Below are 19,181 nucleotides of genomic sequence, written 5' to 3'. Positions count from 1 at the left end.
CTTCAAATGAGATTTGCCGTGACGTGGCGAAGCAGCTCAAGAAATTGCAATTTTTTGCCAAAAATCTCAAAAAAAAATTTTTATAATGCAGTTTGGAATATTTGATGCCTTAGTGCACATTGGTGCTGGCTCTTTGTTGTTTCTTTGTAGAATTATAATATACAGTATAGGGGATAACTAATACTATTAAAGACCTGTGAGTTTGGAGATTGTTGGAAATTTTGAACTGGGATTTTGAAGGGATTATCTGGGCCTTTTTTATTTTTATTTCTTTTGGGGCCAAGGTCTTAAAGCTAGGGAGTTGATAACTGTTCTGCCTGATGCCAATCTCTGCCGGCTGAGTGCTGTCACTGAGCACTCTCGCTGGCGATTCTTCTGCTCTGATCTGTAGCCAGGGCTTTACTGCCATTGTCATACTGATTGAATGTCGGCTGCCCATTGCCTAACTGCGGGGAGGCGGCTGTTAATCAGTATGATGTTGGTAGTGACACTTTTGTCTACAAAGTAGACCGTAAGAAGAAGAGCTGATCTGTGAATGTGAGGTCAAGTGAAGTGACCCGCCCAAGGGCTATGGGGTACTCGGTCCCGGGCCATATATGTACAGGGATGCTGTGTCATGGGTGTGTAATGGCCGATGCCCGGTTCAGTGACCTTTGGGGGTCGCTTGAAAAGGGGTTATGTGACGCCCTGGCAAAACCAGGTAGTCACACATAGGCCGCCGCATAACACCATCCCTCACCTAGGTTACATACAGCCGACCTGAAACCCTAGTCACCCCCCCTCAGGGCAAGACAGGCACACCAGTGGGTGGGACTAGGCAGTTAGTGAACACCCACCTAGAGGTCTAGGCAGCCCAGGGCGGGAAAACAAGCAGATCAAGTTTGTAGTTCAAGTTGAGAAGAGTGTGGGCTGGAGCTAGGTGTAGCTCCAGCAGAGGAGAAGTTCAAGTTGAACGGTGCCAGGGTTGGAGCCCTGGTGCCTTGGCTAGGTGGCAGACGGTGGTCTACGTCAGCAGGAGACAGGAAGACGGCTCGGCAGATCCGAGGAGGACCAGAGCAGGGTTGGAGCCCGCTGGTTCCGACACCGGCGACCTGACCGGAAACCAGCTGCCATTACATCTCCCCCGGGTGTCCCACAACAGCTGCGGTGGTGTCCCACTTCACCACACACCGTGGGTGGCGTCACGAACCAAATACAGTCAAGGCCGTACAACTACGTCCCCCTTTTCATTCGGCGTGTCCGCGTGACCCCCGGGTCCAGAGGATCCCTCGAGCCACGCAGCGGGTCCGGATCTGAGCAGCGCCGGCTGCTGGCACGGGGGTGGCACAGTTATATACAATGGGATTTAGAGAGTTTATGTTGTGACGCCACTTGCGGGTTGCAGCTAGGTAGATGGAGCCGCCGCTGCACAGTCTATTGCCACTGGGGCTGATGGTGATGGCAGCTTGGATGTTGGGCTGTCCGCAAGTAGGGCCAAGCACTAGGGGGTGAATGATGGAGTTCGTCGTGGAAAGAAGGGAGACCACATGATGGGAATGCAGTGCAACTGGTGTTTACTCACAGCGATGGTAATGCTGATTCACTGAGCACGGCTGGTTTCGACCCCCAGTCCCTTAGTCCCAGTGCCGGTGTGGAAACCTGGTGGCTTCTTTCCCCTGCACCTCTCACTGGTTGGAGGAACCCCTTAGTTTGGAGCGCCTGGGGGTCCCCTCCTGTTTGTCGTTCAGTCTCTGGTCCGTACGGTGGGCATCGTGAACCCTGTAGGTTCAGTGGTCTGTTCCGGTCCTTGGCGCTCTCGTTACTGCTGGTGCCACCGAATTCTTAGGTCAGTAAGGTCCTGGATGGTCCCCTCACTGTGCAGATATTTGTCAGGTAGCCTGAAGCGTTCACCTGACCTAGGGCCCTGCGCCCCGCTAGTGCTATGGTTCTAGGGGTACCTCGTCGTACCCTCCCTGGCAACCACTCTCCTTCAACAGCTAAGTCACTGCTACACGACCCCTTCTGGATACACGTCCGTCTCTTAAAACTGTCACTACAGACTGACTCACTGTGTCACTCCCCCCCCCCCCAGTTGTTGTCTAGTCAACTGGATTGGCTTCACTCCTGGGTGGCCATCCATTGGGTCCCAACTAGTCAGTCACCAGTGATTGGTAGAGGGAAACTGGGGATGTTTATGTGTTTTGATGTTACCGGCACTGGTCTTCCAGGTCCCTGGGGGTAGGCCCTGCATCTTTGACAGGATGCAGAACCTTGTAGTGCCCTGACGGGTTTAGGGGCGCTACAGAAGCAGCATAATCACTAGCAATAGCGGTCCGTGACCATTCTAAGCCAACAGAAATCAGCAACAGGTAGAACTGCAGGTGGTTAGAAACTACCTGCTTTGAAGTCCTTAGTCCCGTAGGAAAAGAATATCAAAGTTACGGAAAACCCCTTTAAGTTACACCACTGCTTGTAGGTACCAACAAAATAATTTTCCTGTGCAGACAAGACATTTTGTCTGAATAAAAAAGAAGAATTAGCTATTGTTCATTGTGTGACCATAAAAATGTTCAGAAGACTACATTGATAAAGCATTGAATGAATCTTCTAATTACGGTACATGTTGACTTGTTAAAAATGTCCTGGATTTTGTGATCTATTGTGTATATGTGGGTATAGTGCCAAATAATCCAATATTGTGTCCAATTATGGAAGGAAAGGAAGGAAATCATTTGTGTTAGGGTGTATACTGTAATTAGGAATCATTTATAAGTGCTTAACATGCCACAATAACTATACCTCAGCATTGGATGTAGAAGAATAAGCCATTTTGTCCATTTTCTTATATTTGCATTATGAAATATACACTAGTTACATGCATGTAATTTGTACATACTGTATACACACGCATACAAACATACACTGTATACTAAATCACATGAACTAGGCTTAACATTTGGATGGAAAGACTAAAGCCTGCTTTACACGTTGTAATTTCGCATACAATATCGTATGCAATTTGCAACGCCCCCATCGTATGTGTGGCACGTTCAATTTGTTGAACGTGCCGCACAAACGATTAACCCCCGTCACACGTACTTACCCGTCCATACGACCTCGATGTGGGCGGCGAACGTCCACTTCCTGCAGTGGGAGGGACGTTCGGCGTCACATCGACGTCACACGGCAGCCGGCCAATAGAAGCGGAGGGGCGGAGCTGAGCGGGACGTAAACATCCCGCCCACCTCCTTCCTTCTGCATTGTGGGCCGGGAGCCGCAGGACTTAGGTAAGCTGTGTTCATCGTTCCCGGGGTGTCACACACTGCAATGTGTGCTACCCCGGGTACGATGAACAATCTGATGCGCAATTCTAGAGAAAGGTACGATGTGTATGCGATGAACATTTTACCGTTCAATCGCAATCGCACGTACCTGTCACACACTGCAATATAACTTACGATGCCGGATGTGCGTCACTTACGACGTGACCCCGCCGGCACATTGTAAGATACATTGCAGCGTGTAAAGCAGGCTTCAGGCGTAGTGGTTGGTGAACCCAAACGGTAAAGTTTGGAGCCCATAATGAATACCTAGTATCCATGCACCGACCCCGAACACGGAGTTCTCAGGGATCTCTGTGTAAGACCTGCAACACACATCCGTGCCTCTGGTACGTGTTTGGTACGTTTTTGCACGTACCGGAGACACAGAGACACGGAGACCCATGTTATTCAATGGGTGATGGCACGCACACGTAAAATCACACGAAACGTGTGTCCGTGTCGTAAGTACGTGTGTGCGGTTTTCTACACGGACGACATTACTCTCATACATATTCACTGCTTCCCCCGCCCAGTCTGTCAGTGATTTTGGACTAGGGCGGAGGTCCATCTTCCAACAAGACAATGACCTAAAGCAAAGCACCGAGTGGTTTAATGGGAAAATGTGTAAATATTTTGGAGTGGCCTAGTCAATGCCCAGACTTTGGTCTGTGGTCAGACTTGAAGATTGCTGTTCACCAGAGGAAACTATCTAACTTGAAGGAGCTGGAGCAGTTTTGCTTCGAAGAATGGGCAAAAATCCCAGTGACAAGATGTGGAAAGCTCATAGAGACTTATCCAAAGCAACTTACAGCTGTAATTGCCACAAAAGGAGGCGCTACAAACTACTGACTATAGGGGGTGAATAGTTATGCCCACTGAAGTTTTCAATTAATTTGTCCTGTTTGTTGTTTGCTTCACAATAATATAAAAAAAATATAAAAAACAAATGTACACAGTTATAGGCATGTTCTTTACATGAACTGATACAAGCCCTAAAAAAGACAGTGAAATTCCAGGTTGTGAGGTAGCAAAACACAATAAATGCAAAAGGGGTGAATACTTTCGCAATGCACCGCATCTATAAACAGAGAGATGATGAGGGAACATTTAGCTAATTTAAAGAGCTATCCGTTTTCTTCTATTTCAGACTGCTCCAATAACCAAAAAATGAATCCTTTTCAAATTAAAGGAAAATGGATGGCATTTTTAGTCATATCAGTTTTGTACATACCATGCTTTGACTACTTATTAATACATGTTTTTAAAGATGTGAGTTGACCCAAAAAAATGCACATTTTTTAAAGGTTTTTCTTCATTTTTTACATTATTTTCTATCCTTCTTAGAGGACTAGAATCTGCAATTTGATAATCTACACTGTTTATACGTAATACCACAGTATTGCAGGATATTTTTAAAATCTCAGTCTATTTCTGAGCTTCACATGAGGATTGAGATGATAGCGATGGGGATCTTCAGCAGATCCCTGTAGGCATCCGCGTGCTCTATTTAGTGCCACTGTCAGAGGTTGACCGCGACCCATAAATAGCTAACAACCACGGTGCCTACCGTGGCTGTAAAAGCCACTTTACACGCAACAACATCACTAACGAGATGTCGTTCGGGTCACGGAATTCGTGACGCACATCCGGCCTCGTTAGCGACTTCGTTGCGTGTGAAACGCACGAACAACCGTTAACGATCAAAATTACTTACCTTATCCTTGATCGTTGACGCGTCATTCTATTCCCAATTATCGTTGCTGTTGCAGGACGCAGGTTGTTTGTCGTTCCTGCGGCAGCACACATCGCTATGTGTGACACCGCAGGAACGAGGAAATCACCGTACCTGCGGCCGCCGGCAATGAGGAATGAAGGAGGTGGGCGGGATGTTCCACCCGCTTATCTCCGCCCCTCTGCTTCTATTGGGCGGCCGCTTAGTGATGTCGCTGTGACGCCGCACGAACTGCCCCCTTAGAAAGGAGGTGGTTTGCTGGCCACAGCGACGTCGCTAGGCAGGTAAGTACGTGTGACCGTTCTTAGTGTTGTTGTGCGCCACGGGCAGCGATTTTCCCGTGACGCACAACCGACGGGGACGGGTGCTTTCACCAGCGACATCGCTAGTGATGTCGCTGTGTGTAAAGTGCCCTTTAGACAGGTGCCAACTATTTATCTGCAGCTAGTGGTGGAAGCTCTGCTCCTGAGCCTCCTCCGCACGTCAGGACCCTTTCCTAGGATGTGAATACAACATGCTTATATGGTAATGGGTTAACTAAAGTTGGTAGAACGGGTAAAATCTGATGATGATGGTTGTTAAACTTTAAATTATTTACACTTTTAGTTGTCAGATCTCTCAGTATAGTTGCAGTTTCTGACCTAGCTAATGGTACGCTATGCACCATGACAGTTAAAAACAAAAGTATTGTTGGAGTAGACAACAGCTGCAGGCTTATACTGCAGGAGATGACCAGAGAGCAGATAGAGCTTTGTTCAGGCTGTGTGCACACAGTGAGTTTTTAATCATTTTTTATGTGTTTTTGAGTGCAGATTTGACACAAATCAGCATGCAAATCCTGATACTAGCTAAATCAATGAAAATCCTGAAGTGTCATGCGCATGTTGAGTATTTGCTCAATGCAGATAAAAGCGAATGCAAAAGCACATAAAAAATGCGGGAAAAAAAAACATTCAAAATGTGCATATTTGCACTGAGTTTTTCCTGACAAGAGATGCAGAAATTATGCTGAAATGTCTGCAACCAAATATTCTACATTTACACATACCCTTACTGTTGCAATGTCTGCAGTTTCTCTCTTCACTGTATTTTCAGACAATATCAGTGTAATGAATAATTTTACTGAAATATGAAATCTATGTTATGGCCCCTATTCATTAAAGCAATTTCGACAGAATTTAGGCTGAAATTACTTTGAAAAGTTGCAAAATTTCTGCCCGATTTGGAGTTGCGCAAAAAGGGAGCGGGAGGCAAGACGGGGGCGCAGTGTGTGTGTGTGGGGTCACAACCCCACAAAACTTGTGTAATCGATGACAAGCTGTGGCATTATCTATGCCAAAAATCTGACTCAAGTCAGAAACTGGAAGAACATGCCACTCGTCAGACATTCCTGATTCATGACAGTGTATGGCTCAATTTGCTCCATTCACCACTATCCTCATTACCTTAGGCGGGCTTTGCACGCTGCGACATCGGTAACAATGTGTTAGCGATGCTGCAGCGATAGTCCCGCCCCCGTCGCACGTGCAATATCTAGTGAAAGCTGCCGTAGCGATTATTATCGCTACGGCAGTTTCACACGCACATACCTGCCGTGCGACGTCCCTCTGGCCGGCGACCCGCCTCCTTCCTAAGGGGGCGGGTCGTGCGGCGTCACAGCGACGTCACACGGCAGGCGGCCAATTGAAGTGGAGGAGCGGAGATGAGCAGGATGTAAACATCCCGCCCACCTCCGTCCTTCTCATTGCAGCCGGCGGCAGGTAAGGTGAAGTTCCTCGCTCCTGAGGCTTCATACACAGCGATGTGTGCTGCCGCAGGAGCGAGGAACAACATTGTACCTGTCGCTGCACCGGCATTATGGAAATGTCGGAGGCTGCAGCGATGATACGATAACGACGCTTTTGCGCTCGTTCATCGTATCAAAAAGGTTTTACACGTTGCGATATCGACTGCGACGCCGGATGTGCGTCACTTTCGATTTGACCCCATCGACATCGCACGTGCAATGTCGCAACGTGCAAAGCCGCCCTTACACATAGTCCCGATCACCACTTGTACTATATTAATAACCACACTACATTTTCTTTGGATAAATTTTCCACAGCGGCCATTCTATTAACATAAATTAACAATAACAATATGAATAATCAAAGATTGGGGGTCCTTGAAGCTACCAGATTTGGCACATATCACCACAGTACTTTTTAGATAAATCTATTTTACTCTTAGCTGTAAACCCTCAGCTCAAGGGCACCATACCACCATTAGTGGTCAAAATGTATAACGCCACCGGCTCCCAGGACACACACTCGTCCAGCCAGACTCAACTAAGTGTCAAATCATCCATTACTCATTCCATCCAGAAGGGCATCATCCATATAAATCCCCCCACCACTAATTTCACCAACTCCAAGAATCCCACCCCACAGCCACGACAACTGTGACAGGGGTTTAGAAAGCACCACCAAAATAATGCCAAATAAGTGAAAACCATGCAAATGACATATTCCCTTTTTATTTTATTTTTTTTAAACCATAACTCTTAAAGAAGTTGTCCAGTTACCAAAACTGATTTTTTTTTTCTCCTAAATCTTGCTAATATGTGCCTCTCCACACATCTATTATGTTATTTTAGCAATATTACCTTTTACCGTACTCTAGCAGCACATCCTCATTTCTGGCCCCAGCTCTGATGGAATTAATCGCTCTCCAGACTTCCTGGGTTCAGATACTACAACTTCCATAATCCTTTGCAGTAACTAGCAATCTATCTCACACCCACTCAGATCTCCACCAAAACTGTTCCCTACCCTCCTACCTGTGTGCACTGCCCAATCATGGTAATAGAGCTATTATCATTTGGTCTTTCTGATCTATTTCATAGTATATATTTCAGTATATATTTGTAAGCTATATGTCACTATCTTGCTCCACTCTGGGACTTTTTGTACAGGTGACCAGATGCTACATGTCACTAACTGTCTCCACTCTGGGACTTGTTGTGCAGGTGAGAGTGGAGAGTGAAGAAAGTTGGTACTATGCAGCAGAAGTCACAGAGTGGAGCAAGTTAGTGACATGGATCATCCGATCACCTGCACAACAAGTCCCAGAGTGGAGACAGTGACATGTAGCATCTGGTCACCTGCACAACAAGTCCCAGAGTGGAGACAGTTAGTGACATGTAGCATCCAGTCACCTGCACAACAAGTTCCAGAGTGGAGACAGTTGGTGACATGCTCTGCTCTGACACATAGTGTGCTATATGTCACTATCTTGCTACACTCTGGGACTTGTGCAGGTGACCAGATGCTACATCATGTCACTGTCTCCACTTTGGGACTTGTGCAGGTGAGAGTGGAGAAAGTTGGTACTATGCAGCAGAAGTCACAGAGTGGAGCAAGTTAGTGACATGTATCATCCGGTCACCTGCACAACAAGTCCCAGAGTGGAGCAAGATAGTGACATATATGACACTATGTGTCAGAGCAGAGCATGTCGCCAACTGTCTCCACTCTGGGACTTGTTGTGCAGGTGACCGGATGCTGCATGTCACTGTCTCCACTCTGGGACTTGTTGTGCAGGTGACCGGATGCTACATGTCACTGTCTCCACTCTGGGACTTGTTGTGCAGGTGACCGGATGCTACATGTCACTGTCTCCACTCTGGGACTTGTTGTGCAGGTGACCGGATGCTACATGTCACTGTCTCCACTCTGGGACTTGTTGTGCAGGTGACAGAGTGGAGCAAATTGGTCCCGCCCTTTCTGGTCACATGAGTATGACCTCACACAGGTCCTGCTAGTGAAAAGTTAAATCGATTGTATAATACTTATGCTAATTCTAACAGGAGGAGGGGACAACTATGAATACCCTCAGATATTATCTGATCCTCAGCTGCTGTCACTCAAGAAGCTGATGATTTTATAAACTTTACTTTCTTGGATTTTAAAACCTAAACATCCGAGCTGACCACTACAGGTATGTATAGAATCAGCCTGATAGTGCCAGTATAGCACTGGCTTTAGGTTATATATAAAATCCTGGTGATTGGTTCCCTTTAATGATTGGGGCCCAGGTCTTTCTTCTAAAATTGGCAGCTATTGCTCTATAGCAATGTTCCGGAAAGGTTTTTGCATGAAGATGACATGACTCATTAGCTCAGCTAAACAAAGAATATTACAGTGGCTTCTATCCCAAAGGCTTTTTTGCAAGCCTCAACTATCACCAATTATCATATTAACACTAGATAGCGAGAGCATTATTTGTAAATTTTTTAATCTACAATTTACACTTTTCTTTAAAGTTGCCCTAGACGGCCAGCTATACCACCTATCCCTGGTCCTGACTCTGCACATGCATATAAATATAGCCTTATGCGAGCTGCAGTAATTACAGCACACAGGCCATTGTAAAGAATAAGATTTCTGTAATTGCTCCTTGTGTTTACAATGCTCTTTAGCCGTTCATTACTTCGGATTCTGCGTTGATCAGGCATTGACATATTGACATTATGATGACTTTCGAGTCTGATTTCTATGCTTTAATGAGTGCTACTTAAGCTTTGCATTCCCGTAGTGATTAGCGCGCCAGACAGAGATGCTCGCAGTGGGAAAGGAATGTAATGCCAAAGACGGCTGGGAAAAGAATCACAGATCCCCTTTACCTTCAGTAAGCAAAATGGGGGGCACATCATTATACTAATTCATAAAAAGGCTGGTGTGCTGATCAAAGCCGCGCCACTGACAGCTCAGTGTGCTTCTCTATTGTATTCATCCCAGTGCCAGGACAAGTTATGACTTGATTTGGCTTTAAAGACCATTGAGCAATGCTCCTGACCTGTGTACTGACCACAAAATACACCAAACTCAATCATTGATGTGTTTATGAAATGATTAGAGGGGCGATCGGATGTATCCTGCACTGCATAATCTATTGAAGGAGTCTCTTTTCTACACATCTAATCTCATACAGAAGAATTGCAGATGCTTTTCCCTGTTATTTATTGCAAATATCAAAGCTGTTGTACAGCTAAAAGAAATGCACACATAGACTTTAAAGTTTTATATCCAAGGCAGTAAGTTATCCCCTAGTTGTGGCATCTATACGATGGAGGATAACTTACTGATTGCTGGGGTCCAACTCCTGGGATCCCCAAAAATTCCAAGAAAGGAACTGTACAGAGCTCAATCGTGAAAAGAGCAGAGGTGCACATACGCTACTTCAACTCCATTCCTGGTCTATAAGGCTGGCAAAGAAATCCAACTTGACTATTTCTGGTGGTCCCATAAACAATAAATGGAGTGGAAGTGTACCGCCCTGAGAGGGCTCGGCTGCTTCCTTGCCGGGCCAAGCCGCTCGAGGAGTGAAGGGGGCTCCCGGAATCAGTGTTGAGGGTGCAGCCTGGATGTTAGCCCCTCCGTGGGTAGGGGCGGTGTGTCCTGGGGCCCGGTGGGATGGGCGATGATGTCGGGGTGCAAGGTGCCGTTCTGTGGTGCGATGTCGTGCCCAGATGGCACTGGTGTACTCACGATTAATTCACACTCAGAGTCACTGGTAAACCAAAGTTCGGGTATGGTCGGGTCCCGCAGCCGGCTGCTTGTGTCCCTTGTGGGGCTGATGGTGGCCCCTTTTCTAGCACCTTTTGTTTTGACTTTTGGCTCCCCTGCCTGGGCAGTGGTAGCCCGCTACCCGGCGTTTAGCTGCCGGAAGAGCCCTCGGTTGACCGCAGGCACTGGCCCGTCGGATGTTTGGCCCTTGGCGGTGGCTCTCACCCGATATCGGTGGGCTGTTGCCTTCTTTCGGGACTTTGGGTGAGGATGAACCTGTGAGGTCCAGACTGCAATCAGTGAATTTGCCTAAACTCAGTAGCTTCTAAGCTAGGACGGGGTCTGAGTACCCGGTTACTGGTGCTCCGATTAGCTGTTGACTCCCCGGTTCAGGTCCGGCGGGCTCCAACCCTGGCCCGGTCCCTACGGTTCCGCCAGTCGCTATACCGGTACTCCTGCAGGCGGCCACCACCGCCTGCCTGCCTGACGTTTCGGAGATCCCAGGCTCCAACCCGGGTCCCTGACAGCTCCTCTCCTTCCTCCTCCTGTCACTCTCCACACTCCACTCCTACCAACTACCTGACTCCTCACTAACTCACTGACTGACTGTTTGTATTTCCTGCCTCAGGATAGTAGTCTCCTCGGTGGGCGTGCCTTTCTGCCTGACTCCGCCCACCTGGTGTGCCCTACTAGCCCTGAGGGAGGCATCAGGTCTCCCTTTCGGGTGACGGATGTGTCCTCACAAGGAATGGGGGTGTGTGTGTGGTGTGGTGGGTGTTGTTACCTGTGACCCCTGGGGTCCAGGGCGTCACATTCCCCCTTGGTTTAATGCAGACCGTCCGCGGGCTGCGCGACCAACTCCAGTTTATTTTCTTTTTCTTTTTAACTGGAAAAACGTGAACAGTTACAAGTATAATAACATTATTACAAACATATAAGATTTCTGAAGGTCTTCCCCTAACGGGAGGCATTTTACTTTAACGTTGCATAACTTTAATGATGGAACGGGTTCATGTCCTTCCGCCTTTTCCACCCAAACAACCTAGCCCTGATGCTGCCCCTAAGAAACGGGCAGCACCCCTTTTCCCCAGTCTGGAAACAGGAACACAGCTAGATCACCCAGGCGGGAACGGGTACGGTGCGGCGCACCCGGTAGTTGCCCAAGGGCTCCCCGGAGGATGGTCACCGGTCCCGGTGGTGACCGGACCCCAGCCTTCTCCACTGCGGGTCCTACCTCCAATCTGCCTCTCCGGAGGCTAATGGAACGGGAAGGCATGGTAAAAGGGGCAGGATGGGGCAATATTTACAAGCCCAATAGTTTTTGGGTGGCCTGCAAGTCCACGGCCTTATCCATGAGCAGTCACTCACGCAACAGGGGTTAAATGGTAATGAACATAAGTCCCAATGGAGACGAGTCCTTTTATAGCCAATGGGCTACCAGCTTACTCTGCGGTGGGGGGACTCTTCTTCAACCTCAAAATGGGGGCTGTACGGTGGAGGAGGGGGCTGTCTGCTGCTCCGGACATCCAGGGCAAACCAGCCCCTCTCCCCTTGGTGCCGGTTGTAGTGCACTAGATCGCCGGGCAGGAGGTCACAGTCCGGGTGCCCAAACAGGAGATGGGCATTCACGTCCCACCGGGAGAAGAAGACCTCACCTTCCAAGTTGGGGTCATACAGGAACCCCCAGCCTTTATCCCGGTTGAAACTTCTGACCTGGCCCTGGTAGGTTGGGCCCCACACCCAGTATCCGGTGCTCCGAAGATGCTCCTTCCCTTCAATGGTATGGGCAAGGACCTCCTCTCTCCTCTTCTCCCTGGCCGCGATTTCCCGGCTTAGTTGGCTAGACTGCCGCTCCCAATACGGGGCATCCGCATGCCTGGGGTCTACTTCAGTGGGGGTTTGGCCCAGCCGGCGCTCCCTGGTGTTGACTACGGCACTCTCAAAGGGGAGCCCCGCTGTGTCGCGGCCGGCTCTGCTGCCTTGCAGCTGCCTCCCCGCGGAACCTCAGCCGAGGCCCTCGACCCTGGAGTGGCTTGCTTTGCTTTCTGGGCCTTCTTGGCCAGGCGGACTACCGGGGCCGGTGCGCGCTTGGGCGCGGTCACTTCCGGAACAGCCGGTGCCGCTTTGGGATCAGATGCTGGCCGGGAACGAGTCTCTTCGGACAATGGGCACAGGGCGGCCAGATTCCACAACAGGTCCGGGCCAGCCTCCCCAAGCAGCTTCCCATGAGCGCCCGGGACAGACTCCGCCACCGGTGTCGGGGTGGGGATTCGGGCAGAGGAGCAGTGGCAACCACTGCGGGCAATGGAGGAGGCGGTATGGCGGGCAACAGCAGACCGAGCCCCTCAGCCGTGATGGCCGACCCCTCAAGGGCATAGGGACGTGGGTCGCCTTCCCACCCCGCCAACACTGTCATCCTCTCACGGGCCCGCACGGCAGCCACTATCTACCCCATCTTCGCCGCCCAGTGCTCTACTAAGAAGCTTACCTGGTGCTGGAGGCGGCGGCACATCTCCTCCGTCCGGGCCTTCACCCATGCCACTGTTCCTGGCGCAGGCTCCAGGATCTCGGGGCTCTGGACGGGAGTTGCCATGCTGTTGTTGCACTGTCGGGATCCAGGAACGGAACGGATGCAGGGTCCTGGAGTCCCTGCCCTTTATCCCCGAGATCACATGAGGCCCACTTCTTCACCCGCGCCCCCTTGGTTTTCTTCCAGCACTCCTCCTTCCGGGGGCGGGGCTTCACCTTCGCGCCTACACTGCTCGGGGAAGACGATTCGAGCGGGAAACTTTCGCACCCAATATGGCAGATCTTCAACTTTTTCGGCAGGACGCCGCTGATGGATACTTCCAAGGCGCACTTCCACAGGTGAGTGGACTGTCCGAATCCTGTTCGTGACGCCAGAAGAGTCGATGTGTACCACCCTGAGAGGGCTCGGCTGCTCCCTTGCCGGGCCGAGACACTCGAGGTCCGGGCTCGGGTTGGCGGTGGCTTGAGCGCCTCCGAACCGGGGGCCACGTCGCTCTGTTAAGGGGAGGCAGTGGGGTGGTGGTGGTGTGGGACGAGGTTCGCAGCCGGGGGCCGCGTTGTCGTTGGACGGGTCGTGGCGCCACCCATGGGTTGTGGTGACGGGATGCACCACCGCTGCGGCGGGAGTGAATGGGGCTCCCGGGATCGGTGTTGAGGGCGCAGCCTGGATGTTAGCCCCTCCGTGGGTAGGGGCGGTGTGTCCTGGGGCCCGGTGGGATGGGCGATGATGTCGGAGTGCAAGGTGCCGTGCTGCGGTGCGATGTCGTGCTCGGATGGTACTGGTGTACTCACTATTAATTCACACTCAGAGTCACTGGTAAACCAAAGTTCGGGTATGGTCAGGTCCCGCAGCCGGCTGCCTGTGTCCATTGTGGGGCTAATGGTGGCCCCTTTCCCTTGCACCTTTTGTTTTGACTTTTGGCTCCCCTGCCTGGGCAGTGGTAGCCCGCTCCCCGGCGTTTAGCTGCCGGAAGAGCCCTCGGTTGCCTGCAGGCGCTGGCCCGTCGGATGTTTGGCCCTTGGCGGTGGCTCTCACCCGGTATCGGTGGGCTGTTGCCTTCTTTCAGGACTTTGGGTGAGGATGAACCCGTGAGGTCCAGACTGCAATCAGTGAATTTGCCTAAACTCAGTGGCTTCTAAGCTAGGACGGGGTCTGAGTACCCGGTTTCTGGTGCTCTGATTAGCTGTTGACTCCCCAGTTCAGGCCCGGCGGGCTCCTACCCTGGCCCGGTCCCTACGGTTCCGCCGGTCGCTATACCGGTACTCCTGCAGGTGGCCACCACCGTCTGCCTGCCTGACATTTCGGGGATCCCAGGCTCCAACCCGGGTCCCTGACAGCTCCTCTTCTTCCTCCTCCTGTCACTCTCCACACTCCACTCCTACCAACTACCTGACTCCTCACTAACTCACTGACTGACTGTTTGTATTTCCTGCCTCAGGACAGTAGTCTCCTCGGTGGGCGTGCCTTTCTGCCTGACTCCGCCCACCTGGTGTGCCCTATTGGCCCTGAGGGAGGCATTAGGTCTCCCTTTCGGGTGACGTCTGTGTCCTCACAAGGGATGGGGGGTGTGTGTGTGGTGTGGTGGGTGTTGTTACCTGTGACACCTGGGGTCCAGGGCGTCACAGAAGTAGCGCATGTGCACCTCCGCTCCAATTTTGGACAGGCCTACAGAAAACCACAATAACATTTCTAAAGACCTATTCTTGGAAACTTTGGATCTTAGCAGTCGGACGCAATGCTTGCAGGACCTGTGATGCGTAACTTCCTCCCATCCTCCCCTGTGGCCGGAGGCATTCTGTAAGGCCAAATGTGGTGAGTGACTGGTGAGTGCATGTGTGTGATCTGATCTGTGATTGTGTGTGTGATCTGATCTGTGATTGTGTGTGTGAGCTGATGTGCGTGTGTGTGTATGTAAGTTAGAAGCAGCGGAAGAGGGCGTGCAGCATACCTGCTGGAAGGGCTCGCCGGAGATCAAAGGGAGGACCTGGGAGCCATGCAGACATCCGGGATCTGGTATGTGTCTCCTGGAAAGGGGGGGGTCTGCTTCTTGGGGAGTAAACTTACCCCCAACCATGTTTCTCCAAGATAAGCGCTACTCCAAAAATAAGCCCTAGCGCTTTTATGGGGTCAAAAAAAAGTATAAGATAGTGTCTTATTTTTGGAAGAACACAGTATAAACGCTAGATAGAATTCCACTTCTTGTAGAGTATTTGTGGAAAGCTAGTGTGCTTCATGGGATTGTTCAGCTAGTCCATGTTTAAATACACTAGTTGTGAATCTCAAGTTAGTAGGGGTACTCAATTCGGGCCCCTCATCTATTAGCTGAAGTGGAGATCAGATACTAAAGCTATCCATCCACAAAAGTTAGCTGTTGACTAGACGTTCATTCTGCAGACTGTTCTCTCTCGGCTGCCTCATACATATGAGTGCTTTTGGACAAGTGCTCATGTGTTTTCACTGGGTAATGAGCAAAAAGTCACTGCCACACACTTCTAACAGTGGCTTACCTTCCCTGAAAAAAAAAAATAGACATAGAAATTCCATCGCATAGAAATTACAAATGCCACATCCCTTTCTCACCATCACATGATCTTTTGGAGTAGAGTCTGGAATCCATCATACAGATGGTTGGGTGGTCCCACTGAAATCAGAGGGTTCAAACACCTTTCATTTCATGTGATACATAGCCAACCTGCTGATTTCAATGGGAGTTGTGTTACTAAATGTTGCAACGTAAAGGATATATATGTCCTCCTCTTTGTATATATCCCCTTCAGGGCCTCTCCTTGTATGTTTGTCTGCACCAAAAAGAAAAAAAAACCAAACAATTTACTCACCCTCCCCGGCTTCCATGTCATGCGGCATCCTCTCTGAGCTGCGATGGATTTTAGCTGGATGGGCCCCCTTACCATCCTGGGGGATCTTCAGCTCAAGGAGTGCCTACCTTTCTCCGCCGGATGACATATCCTCACCACCTCCACGTTGCCCGCAGCACTGTGATGAGGTCACAGAGTGATAACCACATCACGGTGGGCCGCAGGATGACACGCCGCCTCCCTGCTCTGCTCCTCTTGCCTTGCTTCCAGGCACATAACTAATTTGCATGTGATGACCTAGAAGGGCTTCACATGCAATTTAGCTGTGTGTGCAGTGGCTGAAGCCACACTGCTGGGCCCCTCTGCTGCAGCTGTTACAGGGGCCCGTGAAGAGAAGGGTCAGACCCTGACTTAATAAAGCTAATTAGTTACCCCGGGCCCCGTTCTTCACCGGGCCTCGTACACCAGTCATGATTGTAATGCCCTGATGGTGGCCCTGCATGCGGCTTTACACTATCTCTGTAAAGCCAGTTTTTTTTCTGTTGGATTTTACATGGTAAAGATAAAAAAATCGAGTCATGATTCATCACATGCTATGTAACTTTGTAACATAAAGCCATACTAAGTGTTATATAGCAACATAAGTAATAAAGAGTTGGTGGATTGTGTCTATCATGAGTTACACATAATATTGTGGCAGAAACAAAACAGTAATATGTGTGTGTGTGTGTGTGTGTGATAGTGTGTGTGTGTGTGCGTGCGTGCGTGTGTGTGTGTGTGTGTATGTGGTGTGTGTGTGTCACGATAAAATGTATGTGGCACCATATAGCTATTCCACAGTAGAAGTAGCTTGGTTCGTGCACCATACAATGGCACATATAATGAAACCTGTAGGAATTCCACATGCCGACATTCAGGATTGTTGTAGATATACAGGTGTTCATTTAGCCAACGGCTCATTGCTCGCTCATATGCATGCAGACAAACACTATTCTCTATCCAAAAGGAAAGGATCCTATTGTTTTTAATAAATATTCATTTTGCATCTAAAGTGAGTAAAATAGAGAGTTAGCTTTCATCGCGTGCAAACCTCACATGCAAAAAGCTGTGGTCAATGATTTTAATAAAGTGCAGAGGAAAGGATCTAGGTACAATGTTCTTATTTGGCCAGGCTGACTTTAAGAAGAAAAAAAAGAAAAAAGGTAAGGGAGTGCTCCGCCTAGTAGGCGTAAACTCTCCCGTTTTGTAAAGACAGTTGAGCATAATGTAGTCATGTAAGAAAGTGCTTCAGATGTAATCCCTGACCCACACAAGTCTAATGAACCAATCATATAGCACTCGAACGCACCATGATACTCTGGGTTCCATGCAGCAGAACCACTGGGAGTTTGGGTGGAGCAAGAGGTGTAGACTTTTAAAATTGGGTACAATGAGCCTGATTAGAATTTTGGGAATTCCACAGCAATTTTCAACCCACCATTCCTGAAACCATTTATATGACTGTCCTCTAAAATAACAGCCAGTCAATCCATTTATGAGCCCACAGTGCTGCCATAGCAGCGAGAAACTGTGATTTTTAGTTCAGTCCAATGCCTAAGACGTCTAATACTGTATACCCTCCCTATAAGCACACTCCTTTGGCTCAATGACTAGTCAGTGGCTGTGAACCAGTGCAAATGAGCAACTGACCTGTAAATCAGTCAAGGGATGATGTTGCTGGTTAGGGAATATAGCGCAGATTGAGAAGCTGTAAGTGCATTGTCACGTGCTTCCAGGAAGAACTTCAAAACCTAATTTCTCACTGCTGCGGCACTTTGAGGTCATAAAAGGATGTCTTATCTTTTCAGAATAAATTACAGGATTAGAGAAACATGGCTGCTTTATTCCAAAAAGGAGTGACATTTTTTTTCACAAGCTTTCTGTAGTATTGCATTAACTTAAAGCAGGGGGGGTAACCTCCGGTGCCTGAGTCTGAGATGGTGACAATGGACACAAGTACACGCGTCACCACCGATGACGCTGGGCAATGGGAATTGAATAGCATGTTAACATGTCCCTGTGGGCATGCTAACATACTAAGAGGGCAGACTAGTCGGGGGAAGTAACGCCCTTGTGACTAGTCCCTGCACTCATTAGCATATCATAAAAGATCTTTAGAAAATACTTTTTCATTAGATCCCTTTATCTATGCTAGTGTATACAGGGACAGTTAGGCAGGGATTTGCAATATGTACCCAGAACTGCTCGTGGTTCTGGGTGCATATTGGACCTGACAGGTTCCCTTTAAATGGATCAGGGCTGCAATACCTCACGCAACCTGTGGACAGATTTACTGCAGTTTATGGAAAAAAGAAGTTTTGTTTGTTTTTTAATACCGAAAAGACCTTTTAGTGTATTTTTTTTTTTTACCACATTGGTATTAAACCTGCTGGTACCGATAACATCAGTGAATTTAGATACTGAATTGGCTGCGTTCCACAGAAGACATCAGCATTTATTTTTAACAGGTCAGTTTCTGACATTTTCTACTGTCTAACAAAGCAAAGCTCATTATTCAGCATACTGTACTACTACCAGTGTTACAGGGTGGATAATCGTACTCGGCCTAGTCGCTCCATTCACAGGCGAGCCGTGTCATCGCCCCACAAAACTCTGTCATTAAAGCAGTCAGCAAATAGCCAAAATGGTAAAATAATTCCGTGCTATTTCAAGATGCAAAACACTTTAAATTGACATTACAAAATATGTAGTGTAATGGTGAGCGGACATGACGGTGAATGTGTGTCCTGTTGGGAAATTCTCTTGTGTTCTCCCACTTCTCAAACTTCCTTGAACACAAAGCAATTGAGGGCCAGTCCTGACAGTGGAGCGGCTTAACACCACCTCGCTGCAGAGGGCTTGGCACCTTTACGCCCAGTAACTCTATTGTTCACATCATGGCCTGGAAGTCATGCTCATTAGGATTGTGATTGTGGTATTTGCATTGTTTGAAAAGTGGGGGAAAGGTGATGTTGTCATTGAGATTTAATATAGCTTACTGATTCAAAAGACTTTTGATATTTGGAGAAGAATTATCAGAAAATAAGCATTCCTTTCTAGATTACCTCCCGTAATACAAAGGTCTATAGTAAAGTATTTAATTAGAATTGGAATGAAAAAAAAAAGAAAAATGTTTCCAGTAATGATCTGTATACCTCAACGTGAGCTGTTGGACTAATTAGTTTGGTCGTCTTCATGTGACCTTACTCAGAGTAG

This window comes from Anomaloglossus baeobatrachus, chromosome 6 (genome assembly GCF_048569485.1).
Source record: "Anomaloglossus baeobatrachus isolate aAnoBae1 chromosome 6, aAnoBae1.hap1, whole genome shotgun sequence".
Lineage (NCBI taxonomy): Eukaryota > Metazoa > Chordata > Amphibia > Anura > Aromobatidae > Anomaloglossus > Anomaloglossus baeobatrachus.
The sequence above is the reverse complement of the archived record's forward strand: the minus strand, read 5'-3'. Positions refer to the sequence as shown.